The following is a 23,342-nucleotide window of genomic DNA, read 5'->3' as shown; positions in this document are numbered from 1 at the left end:
TTAAGGCAGACAAATAAGAAAAAAAGAAATACAGAAAGCATACAAAATAAAAAGACACAAAGATATCACAAAATAAGTATAAAAACACAACCAGTGAAAATACAGCAAAATAATAATTATATTTTTCTCCTTTTCCAAAGTATATAAAAAATTAACCCAACTATTTTCAGTCTTAAAAAAAAAAAAACCCCTTCCCAGACTCTTTCGGCTCCCACAACAATTATTTCGAAAGGCCACAAAGGAGATTAGTCGGGTTCTCATGAGTGTCTTTCACGTTCACAGTGCAGAAGGGTAGGCGGTGGCTGAGTGGTTAGCGTGCGGGCCTAGCATTCACGGCGTCATGGACAACGTCGGTTCGAATCCCCACGCTACCACCTGGGATATTTCAGTCACCGCCGAGTGGCCTAAGACTACCCAGATGTTGTCCAGAAGACCACCCATCAACCCGGACTCTAGAAGAAACCGTCTAAGTGAATCAAGAATGAGTTCCGGGGGCAGCATGAGCCAAGCATAACTGGCGCCACTATAAAAAATTGCCTACGCCATGACGAGCTTAGGGCCGACCACCAGGCCCCTGAAGAAAGCTTACCGGCGCTATAGGCCGAGATGTAAAAAACAAAGGCTCGTAAAACAACCTACCATGGAAATACTCACAACCTCAAAGCTTTATCGAATGTGTGGGTGTGTAGCCCCGAAATGTTAATCAGAATACGGCTAGCAAGACACCTCGCCAACAGGAATATACCTCTTCTGGCCTCTCATTCTTTACTGGTACCGGAGCAGCGCTTGGCGGGCTTTTGTCTTCTGTGTGGTTTGCCTTTCATCTGTTTCCACTGGTGTGACAAAAATCCGTCGGCTCATTGAAAGTCGAGGGCGTATTTAAGTTGTTCCACGGTGAAAGTAATTTAATGTGATATCACGTATTTCTAATATAAAGTTAGATTAGCGATCAGTGTGCGATATCCGTAATATTTTTTCATGACTTTCTCTAAATGTGTTGAGACATTTTATCATTTACAGTCGTCATTCACTCCTCATTCGTGCCAATAATATAATTTACATTCGATTTTATTTCTAAAAACAAACATTGATTCATTCTCGGGTTTATGTTTGGTGTTGTATCTTATCCGAGGCATAAAGTTGTGAGATCCGATCAGACCAATAAAGTTTCAATTTTTTCATCCTGCTCCTCCTGCTTTCTACGTGGCGGCGGAGTAGCAGCGTGATGGCGCGCTGATCAGGGGGACGAAAATTCGCGTCCCGCCCGCCGCTACAAGCTGGCCATTTTTCTGTCACCGCCGAGTGGCCTAAGACTACCTGCATGCTGCCCTGAAGACCACCTATCAACCCAGACTCTAGAGTCTCTCTAAAAGAGGATGAAAAATGAGCTCCGGGGAGCAGCATGAGCAAAGCAAGATGGCGCTACTATAAACAATTGCCTGCACCAGAGCTAGGTGGGCGACCCCACCAAGAAATGCTACGGGCGCCATATGCGAAAACGTAAAATAATAATAATAATAATAATAATAATAATAATAATAATAATAATAATAATAATAATAAATAGATAAATAAATAAATAAAAATCTGTCTATTTATTCTTCACTGCTAATTTTCTTCAAACATTTCGTTCTTTCGTTGCCTTCCCTTCCTCTTTTCTCTGTGTATTTTCTTTCCATCGCTTTTATTTTCTTATTTTTCATTCCATTATGCTACGTTTGCTACGGTTACAGATTTACCTCCTTCCCATTCACTACACAAACTCATAATCACATTTCTGTCAACTCAAGGCAGTCTCAATGATTTATTTTCTAACATAATTTTACACCGTTTTTTTGTTTGTTTCCTTTTCACTGGTATCATTTCCGTAACGCCTGAGCCTATTTATTTTTCTCCCGTTTAAGGTCATTTCATTCCTATAGACACATTTCTTCAACAGATGTTCTTTTCACATCGGCGACATAAATTTTCTTCCAGATTCCTTTAAAAAAAATATCCCTCAATTTAAATGTATTTTTGAACATATATTTCCCTTTCTCCGCCTGGCACGCTATCCTATCGTTCCCGTGTGTGTGTGTGTGTGTGTGTGTGTGTGTGTGTGTGTGTTTGTGTGTTCTGAGTAGGCACTTCCGGTGTGTGTGGGGGAGGGGGGCGGGGTGGAGGGGGGTTAGTGATTTCAGTCCCTCCCCCTCTCCCCCCTTCTTCCATTAGCCGCTATATTAAGTAATCTACGAAGAATTTCCCTCAACTTCCGTGCGACTCTATAGTGATTTACGTCTTTCTTTCACACTTTTCTTTGGTCCTGCTCACTAACCTGTAATTTTCTTTTTTGTGTATATTTACTTTTTTTTTCGTTTCTTTCGTTTTTTCTTTTCTTTCTTTTTTTGGTTTTCTTTTTGTCTGTGGGGTCTTGTTATTCAGTGCCTGTCTCTGTGTCTGTCTGTCTGTATGTGTTAGTGTCTGTCGCATTAACTCGTATCTCCTCATCCATTTTGCCTTATATTTTCTTACGTTCTGTCTATCAAATATTTTCCGTCTTCATGTCTGTCTGTGTCTGTGTGTCTAATCCATGTGTTCCTGTCTGTCGCATTAACTCATATTTCCTCATCCATTTTGTCTTATACTTTCTTACGTTCTGTCTATCATTTACTGTCCGTCCTCATATTTGTCTGTGTCTGTGTGTCTGTCTGTCTTATTAACTCATTTCTTCATCCATTTTTTCTGATTTTTTTCTTAGATTCTGTCAGTTAATTAATAAAGTCTGTTATTTAATGCCCGTCTTATGTGTCTGTCTGTGTTTGTGTCTGTCTCATTATCCCGTATTTCTTCATTCATTTTGCCTTTTTCTCTCTTCCCTTCTGTCTGTTGAAGTCTGTTATTTAGTGTCCGTCTTAGTATCTGTCTGTGTCTGTCTTCATCTGTCTGATTTTGTTTGCGTCTGTCTCATTAACTTCCATTTCTTCATTCAGTTTGTGTTTTACTGTCTATTGGTCTATCTGATGTCCGTCTAAATGTCTGGCTGTCTCAAACTGTCATATTCTATTTCTGTCTTAACGTTTTTCTTCTCTAATGTTCTGTCCGTGGATGTCTTTTGCGTGTCTGTGCCTGTTAAAAGTCTGCCATTTGAGTGTCTGTCTGTGTGTCTAGGTCTAATTCTTTTTCTGTCTTACCTTTTATTCCTTTCCTTTGTTCTGTCTATGGTGGTCTGCTATTTGTCTGTGCCCGTCTGCCTTCTCTAAGAGACAAGATAAAGAGGGGATGAAGGGAGGAGGATAGAGAGGGGGAACTAACTTATTCTATTTCTATCTAACCTCTTATTCCTTTCTTTTGTTCTGTCTATGGAGGTCTGTTAAGTGTCTATGCCTGTCTGTGCCTTCGCTAAGAGACAGGAGGCCTGGGGAAGGGAGTGACCAAGGGAAGGGGGAACGGCCAGGCGCAGCACTTCAACGATATAATACAGCGCTCACGACCCTTGAAATCACTCTTCTCTTCCCCTTAAAACGCCAGTAGACATCAATTAGCCATCCCATTAGTCACCCGGGTCATTCATCAACTCACCGACTCCCACACGGCCCTCTGATTGGCTCCCCCGCGGCCTGGCTCCTCCTACTGGGCGGGGCGACAGCCATTCACCTCGGCGGGGGAGAATATTTACGAGCCGAGGGACCAATGGGAGAAGGGTCGGAGTGGTCGGGAGTGTGAGGGGAGTGGCCGGGCGTGCGAGGGGGCGGAGCTGGGCGGGTAATCAGTTTGTAATGTGGATAAGGAGCAATTTGGCCACAGTTCCTTTTGAGTGTTTATCAGGAGGCGAGGCTGGAGCAGTGCTGGCTGGTGAGTGTCGTGGCTGAGTGCTGCCTCCCGCCGCTCCTTCGAACCCCGACGACGGTGCTGCCGCAACCCTCTAAACACTGACCCACCGACGTGCTACCGCTAACCCCGACCTACGCAGTGCACGGAGATCGAACCCCGCCGCGCCAGATCCTCCTTCGGCGTGACCTGACCTGCTCCCGCCACCTCCTTCGCTGCCCTCGCCGTCTGCGTCGCTCCAGAAGTCCGCGGTAGGAACACCATTATAGAATCCTTGTGTTTGGGAGTGTGTGAGCGGGAACCGAACCCTGACGCAGCGCCCCAAGTGACACCCTCCCTTTACCGCTGCGCCACGATCGCCTCCGCTGGCTCGCTCCCTCCCGTGGACACCCTTGACGCCAAACAGGTCCACTAGAGCTGAAGGGAGGCGTTCAGAGGGTTCGAGGGGGAGGTGTAAGCCGAGTGAGTCAAGTCGAGGTGTTACCGCTAGGCCGCTCTCACCCCCGCGGGCAAATCCTAATCCCGAACCTCTATATATCGTAAATCATCGTTATACGGTAACGCTATGGGCAGGGAAGCCGTACAGGGGGTCTAGGGAGGATGTTAAGCCCCTGAAAGTCCCCTAAAGAGTCTAGATCGTTTGTATCATGCCCAGGGAGGGTAGAACGGGGAGAGGCAAGGGAGGGTATGTTGTGCGCGGTCCCCCATACGTCGCTATCTCCCGCTATCATCTCCATGCCCAGATTTGCGCGGCTGTGATTGGCGCTCCGAGGTGCAGGGCGCGTACGTGTGCCATCTGATTGGCTCCTGCGCGCCCGGGGTTCCTCTGTGCCTCTGTCCCCTCCTGTCTGTGTGCCCCCCGGGAATGTAAACTCGATGAAGGCTCCGAGAAAAAATTGTCGAGAAGAGAATATACGTAAAAAAAGTGTGGTAAATGTTGTTAAGGGAGATGAGTAGAACCAACAAGGATGATACTGAAGTTAACAAGAATAGTAATAATAAAAAAAAAACCGCGTTCCTCTATATAGTAAAAAAATAAGCGAGATGAAAATAAACGTAAAAAATGATAATAGGAAGGCAGTTAAGGGAGTGTAAAACTGTAGAACCAACAAGGACGATACTGAAGTTAAAAAAGAATAAAATAAAACCCACGTTCCTCAATATATTAAAAAATGGGCGAGATGAGAATGAACGTAAAAAATAAATAAAAAAGATACTACGGAGGCTTATAAGGGAGTGTGAATAAGACCAACAAGGACGCTACTGAAGGTAAAAAAAGGATAAGCATAAGAAAACCGCGATCCTCACTATTGCAACACATGGGCGAGATGAGAATAAACAGTAAACAGAATGATGATGCTTAAAGGTAAAAAATAAAGATGTGAAAATATATAGAAAACCGCGATCCTCACTATTGCAACACATGGGCGAGATGAGAATAAACAGTAAACAGAATGATGATGCTTAAAGGTAAAAAATAAAGATGTGAAAATATATAGAAAACCGCGATCCTCACTATTGCAACACATGGGCGAGATGAGAATAAACAGTAAACAGGATGATGATGCTTAAAGGTAAAAAATAAAGATGTGAAAAAATATAGAAAACCGCGATCCTCACTATTGCAACACATGGACGAGACGAAAATAAGCAGCAAAAAGAAATGATGATGGCGGTCAAGGGAGTGTAAGACCGTCCAGGATGATGATGCTTAAAGGTAAAATATAAAGATATGAAAAAAATAGAAAACCGCAGTCCATATTATTGTAAAAAGTGTGCGAAAGGAGAATAGACGTGGGAGAAAATTATGATGGGCGCAGCCAAGGAGGATGAGTAAGAATAGTAAGGATCAGGTCTCAGGTAAAATTATAAAGAATAAAAAATAGATAACCGCGTTCATCGCTATCTTTTTTTATCCGAATCTCTGACATTTTTTCTTAAGGTTGGCGCTTTCAAAAATAAAAAGATGGAAAAAATAGAAATATAAAAGATAAAATAGAAAGATGGAATAGATAAATAAAATGTTCCTCCAACCCTTCACAATAGAAATAAATAGAAATAAAAAAAGATAAAACAGAAAGATGCAATAGATAAATATAAAATATCCCTCCAACCCTTCACCCCCTCCCGCTGAGCAAGTTAAAATGTAATACAAATAATAAATATGAATAACAAAGAGAAACACAAGCATAAGTAAAGAAATTTGAGTAAGAATAACAATTAGAGAAAAAATGTTTATGTTGCGACAAAGTTATACGAATATGAACAAAATAATAACAAAAAAATCAGAGACATGAAAATTACATAACGTCATTTCTTTGTGTGTTTTGTGTTTTGAGAAAGAAAATATAAGGTAAAACATGGGATCTGATAAGTGACCAATCTTGAATCACTGCTTATTCCTGGCCATTCAATTTGTATCTTCTTTTTTTTTTAAGAATGAAAGTATAAGATGGAAGGAACATTAGATTATATAAGTGACCAAGTGACCAAGCTTATCCCTGGCCATTCAATTTGCATCTTTTTTTTCTTTCTTTCTCCTGTCGATGTGTTTTGAGGAAGAAAATTTAAGGTGAAAGGAATATTAGATTAGATAAGGGACCAATTTTCAATCACTGCTTAGTCCTGGCCATTCATTTTGTATCTTATTTTTTTCTTTCTTTCCCCTGTCGATGTGTTTTGAGGAAGAAAATTTAAGGTGAAAGGAATATTAGATTAGATAAGGGACCAATCTTCAATCACTGCTTAGTCTTGACCATTCATTTTGTATCTTATTTTTTTCTTTCTTTCTCCTGTCGATGTGTTTTGAGGAAGAAAATTTAAGGTGAAAGGAATATTAGATTAGATAAGGGACCAATCTTCAATCACTGCTTAGTCCCGGCCATTCATTTTGTATCTTATTTTTTTCTTTCTCCTGTCGATGTGTTTTGAGGAAGAAAATTTAAGGTGAAAGGAATATTAGATTAGATAAGTGACCAATCTTCAATCACTGCTGAGTCCTGGCCATTCAGTTTATATTTTTTTTCTTTCGCATGAATAAGAAACAAATAGGAAATGAGGCGATTAAAAAAAAAAAAAAAAAAAGACTGCATTCGGTGTTTGTCTTCATCCGTCCAGTCAGTATATTTTTCTCACACACAAAAAGTATCATATGGAAAAAAAAATGAGCGAACGAGATAAATAACAAAAACTCCAAAATAGTTACTTGTTCTTCTTCGTCCATAGTCTGTTGTTTATTTTTCTCGCATAAGACTATAAATTCCGGAAAACAAATGACGAATGAGATAAAAACAAAAACTCCAAAATAAATAAATGAGATGACTGACAAAATAAAAAGTTCCTTGATCATCTGTGTCCGCTGTCTGTTGTTGGTATTCCTCGCATAAGAGTTTAAATTCCGGAAAACAAATGACGAATGAGATAAAAACAAAAACTGCAAAATAAATAAATGAGATGACTGACAAAATAAAAAGTTCCTTGATCATCTGTGTCCGCTGTCTGTTGTTGGTATTCCTCGCATAAGAGTTTAAATTCCGGAAAACAAATGACGAATGAGATGAACAACAAAATCTCAAAAATAGTAAATGAGATGATCTAGAAAAATATGACGTAGGAATATATCGTAAAAATTATATTGTGAAAAAAAAAAAATCCTTCTCTCCTTGTTCATCTTTATCCGCTGAGTCTGTTGTTTAGTCTGCTCGCATAAAAAAAATATACACAGAAAAGAGAATAAATGAGATAAATAAAATGTAACTCCACCTCTTGCTCATCCTCGTCCATTAATAATACGTAATAATGATAAATAAGATATATAAAAAAAACCTCCACTTCTTACTTTCCTTACTTCGCACTAACCTTGTCTCGCGTATAACAACATCAAAAAAATAACTTGATCATAAAGAAAATAAACTTCCATGCCTTGCTAATCTTTGTTTCTCTTTGTTTCCCATTTTTATTTTTTTTTCTCGCACACCAACGTTTTATTTTTGTTTTGTTTCTCTTTGTTTCTTTGGTTTTGTTTGATTTTTCTTCTACACATCAACGTATTTTTTTCTTTGGTTTTGTTTTTATTTTTCTTGTTCTTGTTCAGTTTTTTTTTTCTTTGTTTTTGTTTTTATTTTTCTCGTACAACACTTCAAAGTTTTTTTTCTTTGGTTTTGTTTTTATTTTTCTTGTGCAACACTTCAAAGTTTTTTTCTTTGGTTTTGTTTTTATTTTTCTCGTACAACACTTCAAAGTTTTTTTTCTTTGGCTTTGTGTTGTTTTCGCACGCTTCATTGTTTTATTTCTTTTCCTTCTTTTTTTGGCCTATTGTTTCTCGCACACGTCATCGGCTTTTTTGCTCTTCTTTGTTTTCTTTGTCTTTTCTTTTTCTCGCACACTTCCCAACATTATCAGACTCCTTTTACCTGCTCAGCGATATCTTCTCTCTTTCTCGGTTACCTGATGTGCGCGAGTGTCTATCTTCGCTGGCCCTTATCTCGCCTAAGTACACACAGCTCTCCCATAACCTTTGCTAACAAGTCGAGCATCTCCTCTCACCTCGCGCCAGTCTGTAATCTTCACGGGCAAACCATTATCATAATTTTTTTGCAGTCATTGATAAGCCTGACGTTCTAACACACACACAAACATTAGACGGAAACAAAAACTACCAAAAATAAAATAAAGTAATTGAAAGATCACAGCGAATTCGACTTTGAACATTATTTTTCCCTTGTTTATTATTATCATATTTCTTAACGTTGATCGAGAACCCCAACGCAAACAGATAAATAAAATAAGAAAGCACAAAATAGCAATACAGGAAAAAAAGACTAGATGAATGAGTATGAGTTTAGGCAAGAGAGAATGGAAAGGGATAGTATGCGTGGAGATAGTATGGAGAGAGAGATAGTATGGGATGACTGTGTTAGGGAGAGAGAGAGAGAGTGTGTGTATGAAGAGAATGTATGCATGGAGCTCTGCCGATAGTATATAAGGGATCAAATTGTACTGGCGAGAGAGTATGAAAGAAAGTATGAGGAGAGAAAAATACTATGGAGAGATAATATACGGATGAATTTGTGTTGGGGAGAAAAGTTTGAAGGAAAGTTTGGGGAAGAAGGGCATAGCAATGAGATAGATTTGTCCTGGTGAGAGAGAGTATAAAGGAGGGTATAGGGAAAGAGAGAGAGTGCAGTATGAGGCGAATTAGTGTTGGGGCGAGACTGTATGAAGATATTTTATTAGGACGAATGTATGCCGGGGTGATTTTTTTTTTTGCAGTAAAGGAAGCAGCTCACGGGAAAAGTAAAATAAAAAAGATCAAATAAAGCCCGCTAGCACACATGAAGATATACAGTATGGAGCGATGTAATGGAGAGATGTATTATAAGTTGAATTAATGCTGAGGAGAATTATCATAGGGCGGGTATCAGGATGCATTGGGCGAGTGATTTAAGTAAGTATAAGGGTGTGTTAGTATAGAGGTGTGTTAGTGCAAGGGCGAAACTGCGGCCTCTCCATCCGTTCTTTTCCAGCACCTCCCGATGTCCTAGTCTTTTGGTAGCGCGGGCGAAATTTTTTTATAGTGTAGCTGGCTCGTTATCTTCTCCATTTCAACGGTACGGCATGGTTTCCAAGAGTCCCGTCGCACGTTGTAAAGCGAATACCTAAACCAATTCACTTTTGTAATTGTAATATAAGAAAGAAGGGTCAGTTTTCACCTTTCCTGGACGATGAAATAAATGAAGAATCTCTGTGTCGTGTTGTTATGTGACTTTACCGACAGATACCGACAGCAGAACCAAAAACCCGACCTCACCTGGTAAAAGTGGACAGTATGAACCACCAAATCTTACCCAAATGGATCACACGGATAAATACTGTGACCTTATCGAAAGTTACCGACAAAAGAACCCAAAGTCCCGACCTCACCTGGTAAAAGTGAAACAAAGAGAAACAAAGATTAGCAAGGAATGGAAGTTTATTTTCAAGTTATTTTTTGATGTTGTTATACGCGAGACAAGGTTAGTGCGAAGTAAGGAGAGTAAGAAGTGGAGTTTTTTTTTTATATCTTATTTATCATTATTACGTATTATCACTCTGCTAAATAATGTGACCTTACCGACAGAGAAACCAAACCCCGAACCCTCGACGTCAATTGGTAAAAGAAGTGATCAATAAGAAGCCTCTCTCATCAAAATGCATCAATGGTTCACTCTTGTCAGCATCTACGAGCTCAACGAATTTGGCTTAAGAATTGTGACCTTACCGACAGAGAAATGAAATCACCCGAGCCCTCGACCATAACTTGAAGCAGAAGGAAATATTAAGAAGCCTCTCTCACCAATATGGATTACTCTTCTTTCCCTCTTTCCTTCGTTTATTTGGCTTAAGAATTGTGACCTTACCGACAGAGAAATCAAATCACCCGACCTTTCGACCATAACTTGAAGCAGAAGGAAATATTAAGAAGCCTCTCTCACCAATATGGATTACTCTTCTTTCCGTCTTTCCTTCGTTTATTTGGTTTAAGAATTGTGACCTTACCGACAGAGAAATCAAATCACCCGAGCCTTCGACCATAACTTGAAACAGAAGGAAATATTAAGAAGCCTCTCTCACCAATACGGATTACTCTTCTTTCCGCCTTTCCTTCGTTTATTTGGTTTAAGAATTGTGACCTTACCGACAGAGAAATCAAATCACCTGAGCCTTCGACCATAACTTGAAACAGAAGGAAATATTAAGAAGCCTCTGTCACCAATATGGATTACTCTTCTTTCCGTCTTTCCTTCGTTTATTTGGCTTAAGAACTGTGACCTTACCGACAGAGAAATTAAATCACCCGACCCTTCGACCATAACTTGAAGCAGAAGGAAATATTAAGAAGCCTCTCTCACCAATATGGATTACTCTTTTTTCCGTCTTTCCTTCGTTTATTTGGTTTAAGAATTGTGACCTTACCGACAGAGAAATTAAATCACCCGACCCTCCGACCATAACTTGAAACAGAAGGAAATATTAAGAAGCCTCTCTCACCAATATGGATTACTCTTCTTTCCGTCTTTCCTTCGTTTATTGTTCTCTCTATCTCTTTGGTTCTTCTACGTCTCTGTCTTTTTTCGTAATTTGTCCGTTTCTCTTCGTCTAATCTTTTTGGTTCCGTTTTCTTCTCCTTGTCTCTGCATCTATCCTTCTCTCTGTTCCTTTTTTTTTCTACGAACTAAACAAACTCGGGTAAATAACATGACCTAACCGACTCAAAAATCAACCCTCTTCTTCTACGTCGCTGTCTCTTTCGTAGTTTGTCCGTTTTTCTCTCTCTTCGTCTAATCTTTTTGGTTCCGTTTTCTCCTTGTCTCTGCATCTCTCCTCTTTGTTCCTTTTTTTTCTACGAACTAAACAAACTCGGGTAAATAACCTAACCTAACCGACACAGAAATCAACCCGCAATTAAGAGGAGTATCACGACGCCTCTCTCGACGAAATGGATCACTGGTGCTGACATCTATAGGCAGATACTATAAGACACTCGCTTATCACATGAACTATTTCTAAAGGACAAAGAAGGGATTAATCGGGTTCTAATGAGTGTTTTTCTAAGTTCATGCTACTGAAGAAGGGTCAAACTACCACCAGGATCATAAAACTACTCCTGGAAATGCCCTTAACTCATACGAAAGCCTTGTCAAATAGGTGAACTTCGGAGACAAAATGTTTTAAAATATGATACTAGGCTATACTCTTCTCTCTTTGAAGGGACGGAGAGCGGAGCGAATTAAAGGGCTGCTTCCTGTTTAGCTTTGCCCTTTGCTATAAGAGAAAAAAGTAGTGCCTTCGTTATGTGTTAGCTCAAGGAAAAGAACCCAAATTCCCGACCTCACCTGGTGAAACAAAGAGAAACAAAGATTAGCAAGGAATGGAAGTTTATTTTCAAGTTATTTCATGATGTTATACGCGAGACAAGGTTAGTGCGAAGTAAGGAGAGTAAGAAGTGGAGTTTTTTTTATATCTTATTTATCATTATTACGTATTATTATGAACCACCAAATCTCACCCAAAGGGATCACTCTGCTAAATAATGTGACCTTACCGACAGAGAAAGAATACGAGACTTAGCGAGAGGAAAGAGCGCCGCTAAACATTGTGCAAAGCTACAAATAAATGAGTAAGGAAATGCGGAAATACGTGTCAAGTCATACCAATAGAGCCTGTGATTTAGATACTTGCTAAAATAAGAATTTATATTTATTACACGAAAAAAAGAAAACCATCCTGTAATACGTGTTCGGACAAAACGAACCTGTGATACACAAAACAAACATATTAAATAAAGTAAAATAAAAATGTTGCTATATGTGTTGTATAATCAGAACAGTACTGTAATAGAAATACTAAATACGAGAAAAAATATGTTTATTGATGAAAAATATTGCAATAAATACTTTTTGAGCCGGAAAAAAAAGGTACAATTATTAAAGAAAAATATGAGTAAATAGTTTCAAAGAAGAAAAATAAAAGAAAATTAGTTATGAATAATGATAAAGACGAATTAGGAAATCTAAAGCAAAAATGAAAGAACAGAGGAATTTAGGTCTGAAAAATAAGGGAATAAGAAGTCTTGATAAAGAAACACAGAAGAAAAAGTAAACACGTAAAGAAGAAAATAGAACAGGTTGTTTGAAAGTATAAAACACATTGGAATAACAAGATTAAAAGAATAAAATATGAGAATAAGTAGATTTAAAGGAAAAAAATAACACGGTAATAAGTAGTTTGAAAGAAAAATAAAGAGTAAGTAGTTTTTCCGGCGCAAGAAAACAAAATGACTCAACCCCCCCCCCCCCCCAAAGCAACTACCAACCGTATGAGAAAAAGAAGAGAAAGGAACAAAGAGCAGGATAGATGCAGAAACAAGGAGGAGAAAACGGAACCAAAAAGGAAAGCCGAGGAGACAGAGAAACGGACGAACAAAGCAACAGACGGAGACGTAGAAGAACCAAAGAGACGGGAGGAAAAAATAAACGAAGGAAAGACGGAAATAAACACAAAGATTGGAGTTTGCGAGAGACGGAAAGAGACGAAGAGAAAAAGAGACAGGCAGAGACGGCTATGAAGATGGAAAGACAAAGATACTAAAAAAAAACAAAAAAAACAGAGAACGGATAGACAGACACACGGGAAAACTTACATAGAAATTTAAACAGATATTAATACGTATAAAAAGAAAACTGCTGAAAAGAAGTGAAAAAAAATAACGTTTGCAATAATTATCTTGGTTGTGTGTTGGTTTTATAAATAAGTGATGATGATGATGATGATGAATAGGAGGAGGAGGAGGAGGAGGAGGAAAAAAATGACGTATATTTAATTATTGTATACGAGAAGAAAGCATTATTATTTTTTTTTTGTCTCTTTAGAATCTCGAAATCATCACCGCGACTTGTGTGTGTGTGTGTGTGTGTGTGTGTGTGTGTGTGTGTGTGTGTGTGTGTGTGTGTGTGTGTGTGTGTGTTTCGGCGAATGTTGTGCCGCGTCGCCGCTAACGCCACACGGAACGCTGCGGAGGCGACAAGAAAACAACAAGAAGAAAAAAAAGGAAGTTACAGAAAAACAAACAAACGAAAAACAAAATAAAAAGTGTTGTAAAAAGTAGCGGCCACGCATTTTGAAGGACAAGAAAATAACAGCGAAAAATGGAAGTTACAGAAGCAAAAAAAATGTCGGAAAAAATGTACCGCCCACAAATTTCGAAGGACAATACAAAATCAACAAAGAAATAAATTACAGAAGAAACAAACAGAAAACAAACAAAAAAAAATGTGTTGGAAAAAAGTATCGGCCTCAAATTTCGTACTACAAGAAAGAAAAAAAAATGCAGAAGAAACAAAAAACAAGAAAAAAAAGTGTCGGAAAAAATGTACCGGACACAAATTTCGAGCGGCAAGAATACAACAACAACAACAACAACAAAAAAAAAAGAAGTTAAAGAAAGAAAAAAAAAAATCCGTGTCGGAAAAAGTACCGTACACGAATTTCGAAAAAAAAAAAAAAAATCAATATCTCGATCACACACAAAAAAATCCGTGTCGGCAAAAAAAGCGAACAAAAAAAATGAAAAGAAGTATTGGTAAAAAAGTACCGATTATAAATTTCCAAAGTCGCCGCCATTTGCTGCAGTCCCTGAACACTACGGCGGTACAAGGCGGCGGATCGGTTTGTTGGACTCCGGACAAACCGACCAACCTGCCATTTACGTGTTGACTACAGGCACTTTTCATGATTTATAACTCACCTCATTGTTTATTTACTCGTGGAACTGTTTTTTCTGTCAGTTTAAGTTCAGGAGCAGTGAGTAGCGGGCTTTTTTTTACATTTGTTACCTTTTTTATGCCCTTGAACTGACTCCTCTGCTGTGGAAAAAAAAGACGAAACTGAAGGAAAGAAAAAACGCAAAACTATCATCGAAAAGGAATTGAAAGAATGTTTATTTACTCGTGGAACTGTTTTTTTGTCTGTTTAAGTTCAGGAGCAGTGAGTAGCGGGCTTTTTTTTCACATTTGTTATGACTCCTCTGCTGTGGGAAAAAAAAAAGACGAAACTGAAGGAAAGAAAAAACGCAAAACTATCATCGAAAAGGAATTGAAAGAAACGAAGGGAAGGAGAGATGCAAGTAGTGGCAAAGAAAAGACGGAGACGAAAAGAGGAAGAGACAAACTTTGGTCGGCATGATAAGACACTTTGGCTCCTCACATCACCTATTTATAAAGGCCAAAAAAGGGGGTCAGTCGGGTTCTAATGAGTGTTTCTTTAGGTTCAGGGTACAGAGGAAGGGTCAAAGTACCACCAGGGTCATACAACTACTCCTGTAAATGCCCAAAACTCCTACGTAAGCCTTGTCAAATATGTGTTCTCGGGCCGCGAAATGTCTTATAATACGCCCGAAAAAGAAAGAGACAGAGAAAAAGACATTACGGATATACAAGGTGACGGATTGGTTTGTTCGAGTCTGGAAAAAAAAAAACCGTGCCAGTTATTTCGGTATGTTGCTCTCCTCACGATTTATAACTCATCCCTATTTATTTTTTTCACGACCCTTTTGTTTTGACGGTTTAAGACTCATACAAGGTGACGGATTGGTTTGTTCGAGTCTGGAAAAAAAAAAAAAAACCGTGCCAGTTATTTCGGTATGTTGCTCTCCCCACGATTTATAACTCATTTCTATTTATTTTTTTCACGACCCTTTTGTTTTGACGGTTTAAGACTCATACAAGGTGACGGATTGGTTTGTTCGAGTCTGGAAAAAAAGAAGAAAAAAAAACCGTGCCAGTTATTTCGATATGTTGCTCTCACGATTTATAACTCATCTCTATTTATTTTTTTCACGACCCTTTTGTTTTGACGGTTTAAGACTCATACAAGGTGACGGATTGGTTTGTTCGAGTCTGAAATAAAAAAAAAAAGTGCCAGGTATTTCGGTATGTTGACTGAAGGCTCTCCTCGCGATTTAGCTCATATATCTATTTATTTATTTCCTGACCCTTTTATTTTGAGGGTTTAAAACTCATACAAAGTGACGGATTTGTGTGTCTGATTCCGAAAAAAAAAGTTGCCAGTAATATCGATAAGATGGAGACTCGTGTTGGCTATAAGCTCTCATCACGATATACAATTCCCCCTCCGCGGTGCAGTGGTTAGAGTCGCTGTCTACGAATGTGCGGGTCTGAGTTCGAATCCCGGCTTGGGCGCATATTTCCAATCTCTCTACGGCCTGGGCGCATATTTCCAATCTCTCTACGGCCTGGGCGCATATTTCCAATCTCTCTACGGCCTGGGCGCATATTTCCAATCTCTCTACGGCCTGGGCGCATATTTCCAATCTCTCTACGGCCTGGGCGCATATTTCCAATCTCTCTACGGCTTGGGCGCATATTTCCAATCTCTCTACGGCCTGGGCGCATATTTCCAATCTCTCTACGGCCTGGGCGCATATTTCCAATCTCTCTACGGCCTGGGCGCATATTTCCAATCTCTCTACGGTCTGGGCGCATATTTCCAATCTCTCTACGGCCTGGGCGCATATTTCCAATCTCTCTACGGCCTGGGCGCATATTTCCAATCTCTCTACGGCCTGGGCGCATATTTCCAATCTCTCTAAGGGTATGTGGTCCCTGAGTGAAGACGCTCCGTTGTATCTTCAAAACTAACCACAGGGCGTTCTGGTAAATAATCTCATTGTGATTCCCACTCTAAATTACCCCATGGAACTCAAACTAAATCTAACCTAACATAACATATCCTAACCTGACCTGTTCAAGAATGGGCGCCACCGAGCCACATACCCGTACAGAGAAGGGAAATACGCGGCCCGGGCAGTCGGCGTCCAGCCCACCCAGCTGTTCATCCTTCCTTCCGGGCTGGTCGATGGAACAAGGCTGAATATTACTCACGATTTTTCTTCTCTATGTTACGGGAATTATCTTTTTCCTTTTCTCCTTCATTACCGTCAACACAAAAACACGGCCACTGAGTGCACTTGATGTAATAATCTGTTGCTGTTTTATTTATTTATTTATTTTTTTAAGGGAAAGAGAATTAGAACCCGTGACTGTTAAATCAATAACTCTGGGTACCTGGGGAAACCTGGGGAAGGTAAACTGTGGTAACCCGGATGTCACGCTGGCCCTGTGTCGGGTTAAGGGTTCCCTCCCACCACAGGCTCAAAGGGCCGACGCGACGGAGATGAGCACCGCCGCCACGCGCAGCTACAGTGTATGCCCCCAACTTTACATTAACTTTCTTTATTAAGTTATTCGCAGAGCTCTTACTTTGACACCTTAACCCGTTCGCTGCGATTGGCACGGATTTCGCCTTCACTGGTAGCCTGGTAACATATAGTCCCAGGTCTTTCTGTGCCTCTGTGGTGGGTAGTGGAGTGTTTCCCATGTGGTATTGGTATGCTGGATTTCCCCTCCCAAGATGCATGACCTCACATTTTTCTTCACTAAACTGGAGCAGCCACTTTTTGTTCCACTCCTGTAACTCGGTGATGTCTTCTTGTAGGAAATCCGCATCCAAAGGGTTAAATATCAATAAGACGGAGAATCGCAGTCACTTTTCATTCATTTACTCGTCACATTTTTTTTCTTACAACACAAAGTTAAGAATTTCTACACAGAGACGAAGTGAATGGAGTTCTTCATTAAGCATAGTTACACGGACACTCATTTGGTTAATCTGTATTTTCTTCTAGTAAAGGTGGGAAGCGTTGAGAAGCTTTTGATTACGTAAGCCGAATGATGTTAGAGATTACAGAAAATGAACATGTTTCCAAGACGTGTTTTTACTTACGAGTTTTAAGCTATTGTGAAAACGTATAAATTTCTTGCTTTCTCTCTCAAAAAGATGAACAAATTTTTTCCCGCAAGTGAACGCAACGGCCGCGTTTTAGTGCTCACCGCAGTGGAGGAAAAGCTAAAAAGATAATACCCGTAACAGACAAAAAACAAAAATCGCGAGTTATATTCATCCTTGTCATGTGTTGGTCTTGTGGACAATATATACGGCCAATAGTAGCGGGCTTTTTTTTTCACATTTGTCTCCCTTTTTTTTATGCCCTTGAACTGACTCCTTTGCTGTAAATAAATAAAAAAAAAAAAAAGTAAAGATGAAATTATGGGCATACGCTGCAGCTGCGCGCGGCATATACAGTATACGGAAAGCAACACGCAGAGGGAGGTGGGAAGCAAGGGATCGGATTCATTGCACGGTGGCGACAGACTGCCTCGGATCGTTTGTTTGGGGGAGCGACGCGCGGGGGCCAAGTTTCCTGACGCAGAGGAAGATATTGTGTCTGCGCCGACGCTTATTATGTCTACGAGCACGCCTTTACGCACCACGAGGTTTATACTATTGTTGGCACGCTTAACCTTCTTCCGCTAGAGTTACAGTAAGCGTTTGGAAGCTTTTGACTACTCTTAAGCCGAATATTCTCAGAGGTCACAGAAAGGAATATCGTCACCCTCATAAAATAATCGCCTAAGTCATTTTTCAGTGATTTCCTGGTTTTTGTTCAGCCTACATCAATTTTCATTATGTGATGCCCATTTTTGTATAGTTGCCTTCGCCATTCAGGGTTCGAGTGTTCTAGAATTGGCCTTTTCATTTCTGCCTAAATCTTAAGTCAAATAAGATAATGACAGTTCTTTTCTGATTTCCTGTAAAGTAGAAAATAATGACTTAGGCAGTTTGCTTACGAAGGTGACGATAAGGTGAATGAGGGAACGAAGAAGGTGTGTGTATGTAACAAATAAGGAAAAGAAGGCGAGTAAAACAATGAGGAGCTGAAAGGGGAAAAATAATAAACCCAAGCCAGGACGAGGAGTTTCAGAGCAAGGGATAAAAGGGTGAGATACAGTGAGTTTAAAGCTAGTGAGAGAACGCTAAACTTTCTTCCACTGGAGTTGTTAAGCGTTTCTAAGCTGTTGAAATACGTAAAACAAATTATCTTTTTTTTTTTACAACAAAGGAGACAGCTCAAGGGCACAAAAAAAGGAAATAATAATAATAAAAAAAGCCCGCTACTCGCTGCTCTTAGCCATAACATGTTTTGATATGTCTTCAAGAACGGCCCTCACGCATTCCGAGTTTTAAACCATCAAGAGAACGTTTGTTTTTCTATTATTTTTGGTAAATGATCACTTGAAGGCTTTTGGCACATAAGGCGAATTATCTTAGACATTAGAGGTTTGAATGTATCTTCGGGAGCTGTTTTTACGCACCAAGGTTATACGCTTTCAAGGGAACACTAACTAGCTTTTCACTATAGTATATAATCGTATCGATTTTTTTGTTAGGCAATGCGAATTATTTTGATGAATCTTCGGGAACTGTTCTCAAAATCATTGCGAGTTTTCAGCTACCGAGGGAACATCAACTTTCTAATCTTTCTAATCATTTGGAAGCTTTTGATGTGTACGTGAGCCAAATATTTTCTGACATTGCAAGTTTGAATTAATGTATCTTCGGGAACTGTTCTTACGCACCACGGTTTTGCGCTCTCCAGGGAACATTAACTTTTTTTTTTATACTGTAGCATACGTTTTGAAGCTTTTGGTATGCAAGCTGAATGAATTTTGAGGCATAACAGGTTTTGATGTATCTTTGGAAACTGTTCTCATATACACCGCGAGTTTTAAGCTACCAAGGGAACGTTAACTTTCTTTTATACTGTAGCATACGTTTCGAAGCTTTTGGTATGCAAGCTGAATGAATTTTTAGGCATAACAGGTTTTGATGTATCTTTGGAAACTGTTCTCATATACACCGCGAGTTTTAAGCTACCAAGGGAACGTTAACTTTCTTTTCCAGTAGGGTTGGTAAATATTCGTAGGAGGGTTTTGGACACGAAAGCCGAATTATTTCAGACATTACAGGTTTTGATTGTGTCTCCGGGTTTTGTTATTAAGCACCACGAATTTTAAGCTGCCCAGGGAACGTTAAACTATTTTTCTTTTCCACTAGAGTTGGTATAAAATCGTTTGTTTTAGAGGAAAGTATCACGACGCCTCTCCATCCGAAACTGTCCTCTCGTCTGGCTATTTTATATTATTTATTTTATAGGAGAAGTGCTTAGCGAGTAGTTTTGTTTTTGTTTTTGTCCTTCATATGTTTCCTTTGCTAAAAAAAAAAAAGCATTTGTTACGTACACCGAATTATTCTCGCCATTACGGATTTTGATGTAGCTCCGGGAACCGTCTTACGCACTACGGTTTTGCGCTCTCAAGGAAACGTTTAACTTTGCCTTTCCTTCCACTAGTGTTGATAAATATTCGTTAGGTAGTTTTGGATACGTAAGTTGAATTATTTTATGCCATTACAGATTTTGATGTTTTTTCGGGAACTGTTCTTACGCACTACGGTTTTGCGCTCTCAAGGAAACGTTTAACTTTGCTTTTCCTTCCACTAGTATTGGTAAATATTCGTTAGGTAGTTTTGGATACGTAAGTCGAATTATTTTTTGCCATTACATAATTTGATGTATTTTCAGGAACCGTCTTACGCACTACGGTTTTACGCTCTCAAGGAAACGTTTATCTTTGCTTTTCCTTCCACTAGAGTTGGTAAATATTCGTTAGGTAGTTTTGGATACGTAAGTCGAATTATTTTATGCCATTACAGATTTTGATGTATTTTGATGTATTTTCGGGAACTGTTCTTACGCACTACGGTTTTGCGCTCTCAAGGAAACGTTTAACTTTGCCTTTCCTTCCACTAGTGTTGGTTAATATTCGTTAGGTATTTTCGGATAAGCAAGTCGAATTATTTTATGCCATTACAGATTTTGATGTATTTTCGGGAACTGTTCTTACGCACTACGGTTTTGCGCTCTCAAGGAAACGTTTATCTTTGCTTTTCCTTCCACTAGAGTTGGTAAATATTCGTTAGGTAGTTTTGGATACGTAAGTCGAATTATTTTATGCCATTATGTATTTTGATGTTTTTTTCGGGAACTGTTCTTACGCACTACGGTTTTACGCTCTCAAGGAAACGTTTATCTTTGCCTTTCCTTCCACTAGTGTTGATAAATATTCGTTAGGTAGTTTTGGATACGCAAGTCGAATTATTTTTTGCCATTATGTATTTTGATGTTTTTTCGGGAACTGTTCTTACGCACTACGGTTTTGCGCTCTCAAGGAAACGTTTATCTTTGCTTTTCCTTCCACTAGTGTTGGTAAATATTCGTTAGGTATTTTCGGATACGTAAGTCGAATTATTTTTCGCCATTATGTATTTTGATGTTTTTTTCGGGAACTGTTCTTACGCACCACGGTTTTACGCTCTCAAGGAAACGTTCATCTTTGCTTTTCCTTACACTAGAGTTGGTTAATATTCGTTGGGTAGTTTTGGATACGTAAGTCCAATTATTTTTTGCCATTATGTATTTTGATGTTTTTTTCGGGAACTGTTCTTACGCACTACGGTTTTACGCTCTCAAGGAAACGTTTATCTTTGCTTTTCCTTCCACTAGAGTTGGTAAATATTCGTTAGGTAGTTTTGGATACGTAAGTCGAATTATTTTTTGCCATTATGTATTTTGATGTTTTTTCGGGAACTGTTCTTACGCACTACGGTTTTACGCTCTCAAGGAATCGTTTAACTTTGCTTTTCCTTAAACTAGAGTTGGTAAATATTCGTTAGAGTTGGTAAATAAACGTTCGGAAGGATTTTAGTACGTACGCAAACATAAATATCGCAGGCGTTACACGTTAATATGTTCATGTCTTTACGCTTCACAATACTGCCAGTGCGACGGGGATGGGCACCGGGGCCACGCGCAGCTACATCGTATGCCCCAAAATTTACCTTTACCTTCCTGAAAAAAAGAAAAATACTCAAACCAGGACGAGAAGGATTTAGAGAGCGAACGAAGAGGAGTGAGGAGAGTGAGTGAGTAAATGAGTGTGTGTATGTAGCAAATAAATGGAGCAAAACGAGAGTAAAAGAAATACGAGGAGCTGAAAAAAGGAAAAATACTCAAGCTTGAACGAGAACGAGTAACAAGCGAAGGAAGAGAAGAGAGGAGAGTGAATGCGTGAGTGAGTAAGTGTGTGTGTGTGAGTGTAGCAAAGAAGGTAGAAAAAGCGAGTGTAAAAAAAACAAAAAACACGAGGGGTTCAGATGAAATGGAAAAAAAAAAGAACAAGAACGAGTTACAGAGCGAAGGAAGAGAAGAGAGAGAGAGAGAGAGTGAGTGAGTGAATGCGTGAGTGTTTAGCAAATAAACGAAGCGACGGCGAGTAAAAAAACAAACAAACAAAGAGCTGAAAGAAGGAAAAAGCCCAAGCTAGGACGAGAATGAGTTACAGAATGAAAGACGAACGGAGTGAGAGGAGAGTGAGTGAGTGAGAGTGCTTGGGAGGGAGGGAGGAAGGAAGGGAGGGAGGGAGAGTGCGTGGGAGAAGGGTAAGTGTGATGGATCGGCTCGGGGTGACGGAAGTGTGTGAAAATGAGATGTTAAGGAAGAGAGAGTGAGTGTCAGGAGGAAGATGAGGTGAGGGTTGGGTGTCAGGGAGGAGGGGAGGAGGAGGAGGAGGAAGGGTGAGAGAGGGGAAGGAAAGGAAGGATGAGTGAGGGAAGGGAAGACGAAGAAGGTAGTCGGGAAGCAAAGCCACTTGATGCAAAATAATGACTCACTGCAAATCTTTTCAAATAATGATCAATATGGAAAAGAAAAAGGGAATAATTGTGTTTATCGTAATTGCATTGTTATTATTATTATTATTATTATTATTATTATTATTAGTAGTAGTAGTAGTAGTAGTAGTAGTAGTAGTAGTAGTAGAAGTAACATATAGACAGACAGACAGACAGACGAACCGATTCTGAAGTCGTAAAATGAAAAACAGATAAAATACAAAAACAACAACAATAAAACAACAAATAAATCAGAATGAGAGACACTAACCCTGATGATAAATTTGGAAAAACATCAATAAAACATTTCAAACACTCAAAAAACATCACAAAACGATAAAAAAAAGATAAACAAATGTTGAAATAAAGACAGAACGTTCATAAAAAAATAGAAAAGTAAATCAGCACACACACACACACACACACACACACACACACACACACACACACACACACACACACACACACACACACACACACACACAGCGACGTAATTACACAGCCCAAGCAGAAAAAAATATAACAGACCGTAAAATTCTGAACCCACCAATTTCACATTTGACTGCACGTCTTTATGGAGCGTTAATTAAGACCAGGTAAACCAATCACAGGTATCCATGAGTGTCCCAGGTGTGTGGGGTGCTTTAAACAACCTCTAACTTTTTTTAATGGCTCTCGGTTTGACGTCATAGCAATAATGTTCGATGTATTTTTCTATTTCCGACCGGTCTTTTAGTGTTTCCGATCGTTTTGCTATTTCCTATTTCTTTTCCATTTTCTATTATTTCACTATTTCCGTTCTTTTCTTTATTTCCTATTTTCTTTCCATTTTTCTTTTATTTTGCTATTTCCGATCAATTTTTTATTTTCTATTTGTTTTCCATTTTTCTTTTATTTCACTGTTTCCGATCAATTTTCTATTTCCTATTTCTTTTCTATTTTTCTATCATTTCACTATTTCTGATCAATTTTCTGCATCCTATTTCTTTTCCATTCTTCTATTATTGCACTATTTCCGATCAACTTTCTATTTCCTATTTCTTTTTATTTTTCTATTATTTCACTATTTCCAATCAATTTTCTATTTCCTATTTCTTTTCTGTTTTCTACTATTTCTGTTTACGATCCATTTTCTATTCCCGATCAGCCATTTACATTTTCCAAACGCTTTTCTACTTCAGCTCGGCTCGTTACTGTTTCCGATCACTTCTATTCTAGCGATTCCTTTTCCTTTTTTACTTTCAACCTTTGGTGGTGCCTGGCGTCCGGTCTCACCTTGTTACGGCACAGGCAAGTGTTTCATAGTGGTGCCATCTTGCTTGACTCATGCTGCCCCCGGATCTTATATA

At 39.2% G+C, this 23,342-nt stretch overlaps 1 protein-coding gene across 5 annotated transcripts in view; it reads left to right on the top strand.

The window, feature by feature from the left end:
* Positions 1-2,851: 2,851 nt before the first annotated feature.
* Positions 2,852-23,342, top strand: part of LOC126980485 (transcription factor GATA-4-like) — a 210,664-nt gene continuing 190,173 nt past the window's right edge. For 2 of the 5 annotated variants that reach the window (XM_050830444.1, XM_050830442.1), the window contains exon 1: positions 2,852-4,058. The gene's annotated coding sequence lies outside the window, so the exon portion shown is untranslated. The remainder of the gene's footprint in view (positions 4,059-23,342) is intronic. The other 3 variants (XM_050830445.1, XM_050830446.1, XM_050830447.1) reach the window with 3 other exon arrangements.

The sequence above is a fragment of the Eriocheir sinensis genome, chromosome 44 (assembly GCF_024679095.1).
Source record: "Eriocheir sinensis breed Jianghai 21 chromosome 44, ASM2467909v1, whole genome shotgun sequence".
Taxonomy (NCBI): domain Eukaryota; kingdom Metazoa; phylum Arthropoda; class Malacostraca; order Decapoda; family Varunidae; genus Eriocheir; species Eriocheir sinensis.
This window is presented reverse-complemented; position numbering and strand designations above follow the sequence as displayed.